The sequence below is a fragment of the Myotis lucifugus genome, unplaced genomic scaffold, assembly GCF_000147115.1.
Source record: "Myotis lucifugus unplaced genomic scaffold, Myoluc2.0 scaffold_503, whole genome shotgun sequence".
Taxonomy (NCBI): Eukaryota; Metazoa; Chordata; class Mammalia; order Chiroptera; family Vespertilionidae; genus Myotis; species Myotis lucifugus.
Window position 1 is genome coordinate 210,284 of NW_005871551.1, and position 6,845 is coordinate 217,128.

Below are 6,845 nucleotides of genomic sequence, written 5' to 3' on the forward strand. Positions count from 1 at the left end.
GGGTCCTCCCTCCATCACACAGCCCGGATCCTCCATCACAACCAGCCTGGGTCCTCCATCACAACCACCCTGGGTCCTCCATCACAACCAGCCTGGGTCCTCCCTCCATCACAACCAGCCTGGGACCTCCCTCCATCACAACCAGCCTGGGTCCTCCATCACAACCACCCTGGGTCCTCCCTCCATCACAGCTACCCTGGGACCTCCCTCCATCACAACCAGCCTGGGTCCTCCATCACAGCCACCCTGGGACCTCCCTCCATCACAACCAGCCTGGGTCCTCCCTCCATCACAACCACCCTGGGTCCTCCCTCCATCACAGCCACCCTGGGTCCTCCATCACAACCACCCTGGGTCCTCCCTCCATCACAACCACCCTGGGTCCTCCATCACAACCAGCCTGGGTCCTCCCTCCATCACAACCACCCTGGGTCCTCCATCACAGCCACCCTGGGTCCTCCATCACAACCACCCTGGGTCCTCCATCACAACCACCCTGGGTCCTCCCTCCATCACAACCACCCTGGGACCTCCCTCCATCACAACCAGCCTGGGTCCTCCATCACAACCAGCCTGGGTCCTCCCTCCATCACAGCCACCCTGGGTCCTCCCTCCATCACAACCACCCTGGGACCTCCCTCCATCACAACCAGCCTGGGTCCTCCATCACAGCCACCCTGGGTCCTCCATCACAACACCTGCTGTACTGTTCTCAGTGGGCGCTCATCGTCTCAGAGGTCATCTCGTTTGTTTAACTGCCCCTCAACCTAAGCCCTTGAGGGCACGGATCTGCCTGTCTTGCTAACACTGATTCTCAGTACCTTGCCTATAGTAAAGGCTCAATGATTACTTATTGAAAAACAACATAATCCCTAGCCGGTTTGACTCAGTGGATGGAGCGTCAGCCTGTGAACTGAAAGGTCCCAGGTTCGATTCCGGTCAAGGGCACGTGCCCGGGTTGCGGGCTCGATCCCCAGTGGGGGACTTGCAGGAGACAGCCGATCCATGATTCTCTCTCATCATGGATGTTTCTATCTCTCTCTCCCTCTTCCTTCCTCTCTGAAATCAATAAAAAATATATTTTTTTTAAAAAAGAAAAACAACATAATCAATAATTATCTGGGGAATAAATTAATTACTGAAACAGTCTGGTTTAGCTGTTGAACTTCCATTAGACTGTAGGGCCTGGAGGGCGAGGCTCCTGTCAGACTTGTTCAATGAGCACTTACATAACCATGTACCTACATAATAATTTTTGTTCCGTGATTGAATGAATGACTAAGAAGTGAGGGGGCAGGAGGCAATGCACGTGGCTTCATCCACAGAGGAGCCTGGTTTAGTGGACAAACTGCCTGGCCCTACTTTCAGGATAAGCCCTTCCTCTCCTAACCCCCCTCCTCTACCCCCCACCCCCAGCCGACAACCTTGTATCCCCATCAGAAATTTGACATTTCAAATGATGGCTGTGGAGGAAAATCTTTACATCTGGTTACTTAGAAGCTAGTTAGAAGCACTGACTCATTTTCTTAGCTCATTTGATTGTTGGAAACAAAAGCCAGGTTAATTTAGGAGGGAGAATCATTTTTTAAAAAATACCTGAAATCCTTTATGTAGAAAAAAACAGAAAAATTACATTAGGCAGGAAGGAAATAAAATGGTTGGCTAGCTGCTAAGGGTAATGTGTGGTACTCAGGACTTAAAAAGACCCCTACTGTACTTCGAGTGAATTCTTGGGGAGGTAATGCTTTGAGGCTTGCTGAGAGTGCCTCCGCCTTGATTAAGACGTAAAGTTAGTATTGCTGGTTGTTAAAACACTGGCCAGGAACCCTCAGCACAGAACAGCCTGTACCTGTTATTCCTGGCCCTCCACGAAGCTTTCACCATCCAGGATTCCTCCTCGGTTTATTTTACAGAATGTTATCCTGCACCCCTTCTCCCCCCAGCTCAAGATTTCGTGAAAGTTAAATGACACCTGCCTTCTTCTACCCATACTATAACAGTCAGTTTTACTACCCCATCTGGAATGATGGGGACGGGGCATGGAAGGATGAGGAGCTAGGACTCACGCATCTTTTCTGTGTGTCCCCAAGGTGGGAGTGATACCACCTTGTACAGTACTTGCAATTGGAGAGCAAGACCTCTGCATACGTTATCTCCTGGAGACTCATGACTCATTTAAAAGCATCTAAAGCAGTGGTTCTCAATCTTCCTAATGCCGCAAACCTCTAATACAGTTCCTCATGTTGTGGTGACCCCCAACCATAAAATTATTTTCGTTGCTACTTCATAACTGTAATTTTGCTACTGTTATGAATCGTCATGTAAATATCTGATATGCAGGATGTATTTTCATTGTTACAAATTGAACATAATTAAAGCATAGTGATTAATCACAAAACAATATGTAATTATATATGTGTTTTCCGATGGTCTTAGGCGACCCCTGTGAAAGGGTCGTTCGACCCCTTAAGGGGTCGCGACCCACAGGTTGAGAACCGCTGATCTAAAGGAATAAAATGAATGGTTTTTAGGTGCCCAAGCATTCTGGCTGCAACCGGTCATTATCAGGTCATTAACTTGGAATTAAGTAGGTGACTGGCTCTTATGGCCCTTGCTCCAAGATGACACACCATCCCCAGATCCCCATGCCCTTCCCTGGGTGGAGGGAGGGAAGAATGCAGGTGTGGTTCCTACTTGCAAGGACCTTTGCATCTGGCTGAGGTGCCAAGACACAATCGGAATGGCTAGAAGATATTTACAGGGAGGGTTGGTTAGGTGTTTAGAGCAGAGAGACCCACGACTGGACTGCAGCCCCTTTGTGCATGTTGGTGGGCAGAGCATCCTCCTGGACCACAGGGAACGCTTTGGCTGAAAGGCTGGGGCAGGAGCTGGTTTGTGAGGAGACACATGGCAGCGGCAGCACCCAGGGGGGTGGGTCCACGCTACTGTGACCCAGACACAGGCCTTGCAGCAGAAGTGAAGGAAGCCTTGAGCTCCAATGTCAGCTGGGCTCCTTTTATTTTCCAGTTCCAGGCATCCACACGCTGACGTCACCACTTGCTCCATCTTCATAACATTACTGTGAAGGACCCAGCTCTCTGACATCAGAAATCAACTACAGTTGTAATTGATTTAAAACAATTTTAAATTGGGATACCCAATTTAGATAAATAAGCCCAGATACCTTCTTCCAGCCTGCTGTGGCCTCCGCTCAAGGCTACAAGGTTTCAATTGAAACCCCGCTGGGGTGCCTGGCCAGGCTGGGTGAGGGGCTGATGGTTGTTTGCAGGCTGGTCAAGCCCCCCAGTGGGGACCCTCACCCCATTGGGTGTGGCCAGCCTGGGTGAGGGGCTGAGGGCTGTTTTCAGGCTGGCCACACCCCCTTCAGGGTGGTTACTCCTTTAGCCTTTTTTTTTTTTTTTTTTGTCTGGGAAACTCTTTATTTGACTGTTTGTTTTGAATGATAACTTTGCTGGATATATAATATCTAGCATTACTCTATTTTTCAGGTCATTTTCTTTACCAGTACACTTTAAATAAACTCCATATAACTGCTGTCAACAGAAGATCGGTATTCCCCCCTGATATATGCTAAACACTATGAAAGTAAAACAGTAAGCTCCCTACCACCTCTTAGACTCTAGTAGAGGGCGTGTCTGACTTGGGGGTCTATTTTCCAGCTTCATGGCTGCTTTGGATTCTTATCCATTCCCTTCAAACTTCAAGCCTACCTTTTCCTCTGACCCACTAAGCAGTGACTTTTATTTATGAATTCACAGTGAACTTTAGCTTTTCTCCTCGGCTCGTTAAAATGCCCTGTACTCTCATTAATGCTCTCTGTCTTTCTTCTGGACTCAAATAACATATTCTTTCTCCATTCCAATCTTTTTGTTTTTGTTTCATTCATTCATTCATTCATTCATTCATTCAACAAACAGCCATGATAACCTATTCTAGGCCAGCCCTAACCTCAAGGAGCTTATGCTACCCCAGTGGTTCTCACCACAGTGATTTCCTCCAGGGGACATTGGGCATGTCTGCAGACCTTTCTGGCTGTTACACCTAGGGAATCCCCTACTGGCATCTAGTGGATAGAGGTCCAGGTTGGCCTACAGCTAGCAGGCTGTCATCACCTGGTTCAGTCTGCCTGTCTGGCCTTGATCTTTTGTCCTCCCATTCCCCAACTCAATGGACCCTACAGCTGCATCCATTACTCACTGTCCCTCCACAGGCCATGCACTCCCACACCCTTGAACTTTGGATGTGATGTACTCTGCTTAGAGCACACTGTCCCTTTATTCACCCTGAAGAGTCTTACAGTACTTGAGTCTTGAGACTGCAAATACTCCACTCCCCCTGAGAGCCTCACAGATATGCCTTTGACCTAGCCCAGTGCAATGCTTTCTTTCTGCTCCTGTGCTTCCGTTGGCATTTTTAAGAGACCTTATTATTGTAGTTTGTGTGTGCGTGTGTCCACAACTACAGTTTAAAGTACAAAGTGATCTGTCTTAGTCCATTGGGGGACGGTAACAAAACGTCACAGGGTGGGTGGCTCATAAACCACAGAAGTTTATTTCTCCCAGTTGTGGAGGCTGGAAGTCGAAGGCCGGCGTGGTCAGGTTGTCCATTTCTGGCCGTGTCCTCCCCTGGTAGAAGGGGCCAGGAGCTCTCTGGGGCCTCTTTTAATTAATTAAATTAATTAATTAATTAGTTAATTAATTAAAATCTTCAGCTGAGGCTATTTTTCCAGTGATGTTTAGAGAGAGTAGAAGGAAGGAGAAGAGACAGAGAGAGGGAAGCATCGATGTGAGAGAGACACATCGATTGATGGCCTCCCCTCTGTGCCCCAACTGGGGGTGGGGATCAGCATGCAACCCAAGTACATGCCCTTGACCAGAATCGAACCTGAGACCCTTCAGTCTGAGGGAAGATACTCTATTCACTGAGCCAAACCGACTAGGGCTGGGTCCTCTTTTATAGGACACTAATCCCACTCATGAGGACTCTACCCTCATGACTTAAGAACTTCTCAAAGGGCCCGCCTCCTCATACCATCACCTTGGGCATTAGGATTTTGACATATGAATTTGGGGGGAGGGGAGGACACATTCAGACCATACCAACCTCTGTGTTAGAGGGATGGGGGGCTACTTATCTAACTCATCTGTTTTTGAGTTTTTGCTATAATGTGGGCCATGTAGGAAAGCAAGAATCATCCAAACAAAATCCTCACTGAACCAAATACTTAGAAACCCACTGCCCATTGAAAACACTGCTCTAGACCCTCCCCTGTGGAGCCCAAGTGTCTGCTGGTTAGTCTCTCACTGGTGGCCCATGGACCACAAAGGGTTGGAGAGCGAAGTGGAAAGTCTGGAAGAGGAGCAGGGTTTCCTCAGGGTGAGAAGGGTGATGCTCACACAGGGAATCTCCAGGAGCCGACATCACGCAGAACCAGGTCGTTCCCAGCCAAGGGGAGAAACTCACAAAGGAAAAGCATGTCATGAGACAGTGAGCGAGTCTCTGAGCACTGGGAGGACCTGCCACAGGAATGACCAAGCCCTTGAATGTTTCTGCAAAGATCTCAGTGATTGCAATTGGGCTCCAACATTCAAACGTATTGAGTAGTGCTTTTCACAGTCTGGTGTGTGTGTGTGTGGTGGTGGTGGTGGTGGGGTGGTGGTTACGGCAGAAACTGGCACTTGGTTCATCTGAGGTAATAAGAATTTGCATAGAGTGACAGTTTAACCTGTGTGTGTATATATATCTCACTATACAAAATATGTCATATATGTATTATACATATATACATATGTATATGTGTGTGTAAATAAACTTATCATTTTGTATTTCATTTTTCAGGATGAAGTGTCAGCCACAATTTTTAAAATTGTTTACTATGAAGTTTTGGTGTTGCTTTTAAGTGGATTCAGCTAGCTTATTGGGCACCAATTATATATGAAATACTAGAGGCCCGGTGCACAAAAAATTTTGCACTGGGGGGGGGGGGGGGAATCCCTCAGCCCGGCCTATGCCCTCTAACAGTCTGGGATCCCTTGGAGGATGTCCATCTGCTGGCTTAGGCCCACTTCTGGGGGATCGGGCCCAAGCTGGCAGTCAGACATCCCTCTGGCAGCCCAGGAGCCCTCGGGGGATGTCCACTTACCAGCAGGGAGCAGACCTAAGCTGCAGTCGGACATCCTTAGTGCTGCTGAGGAGGCGGGAGAGGCTCCCACCACCACCTCTGTGCTGGCAGCCATCAGCCTGGCTTGTGGCTGAGCAGAGCTCCCCCTGTGGGAGCGCACTGACCACCAGGGGACAGCTCCTGCATTGAGCATCTGCCCCCTGGTGGTCAGTGTGTGTCATAGTGACCAGTCATTCCCAGTCATTCTGCTGTTAGGGTCAATTTGCATATTACCCTTTTATTATATAGGACTAGAGGCCCGGTGCACAAAAATTTGTGCACTCGGGGGGGGGGGGTCCCCCAGCCCGGCCTGTGCCCTCTCGCAGTCTGGGACCCCTCGGGAGATAACGACCTGCTGGCTTAGGCCTGCTCCCGGGTGGCAGAGGGCACGCCCAATCCCCAGGTGCAGCCCCTGGTCAGGCTCAGAGCAGGGCCGATTGGGGAGTTGGGGCGCCGCCCCGTCATGCACAGAGCAGGGCGGATTGGGAGGTTGCAATGCCACCCTCAGTCACGCTCAGGGTAGGCCGATTGGGGGGTTGGGGCACCGCCCCCTGTTACACTCAAGGCAGGGTCGATGGGGAGGTTGCGGCGCCACCCCCTGTCATGCACAGAGCAGGGCCGATCAGGGGGTTGGGGCGCTGCCCCCTGTCACTCACAGAGCAGG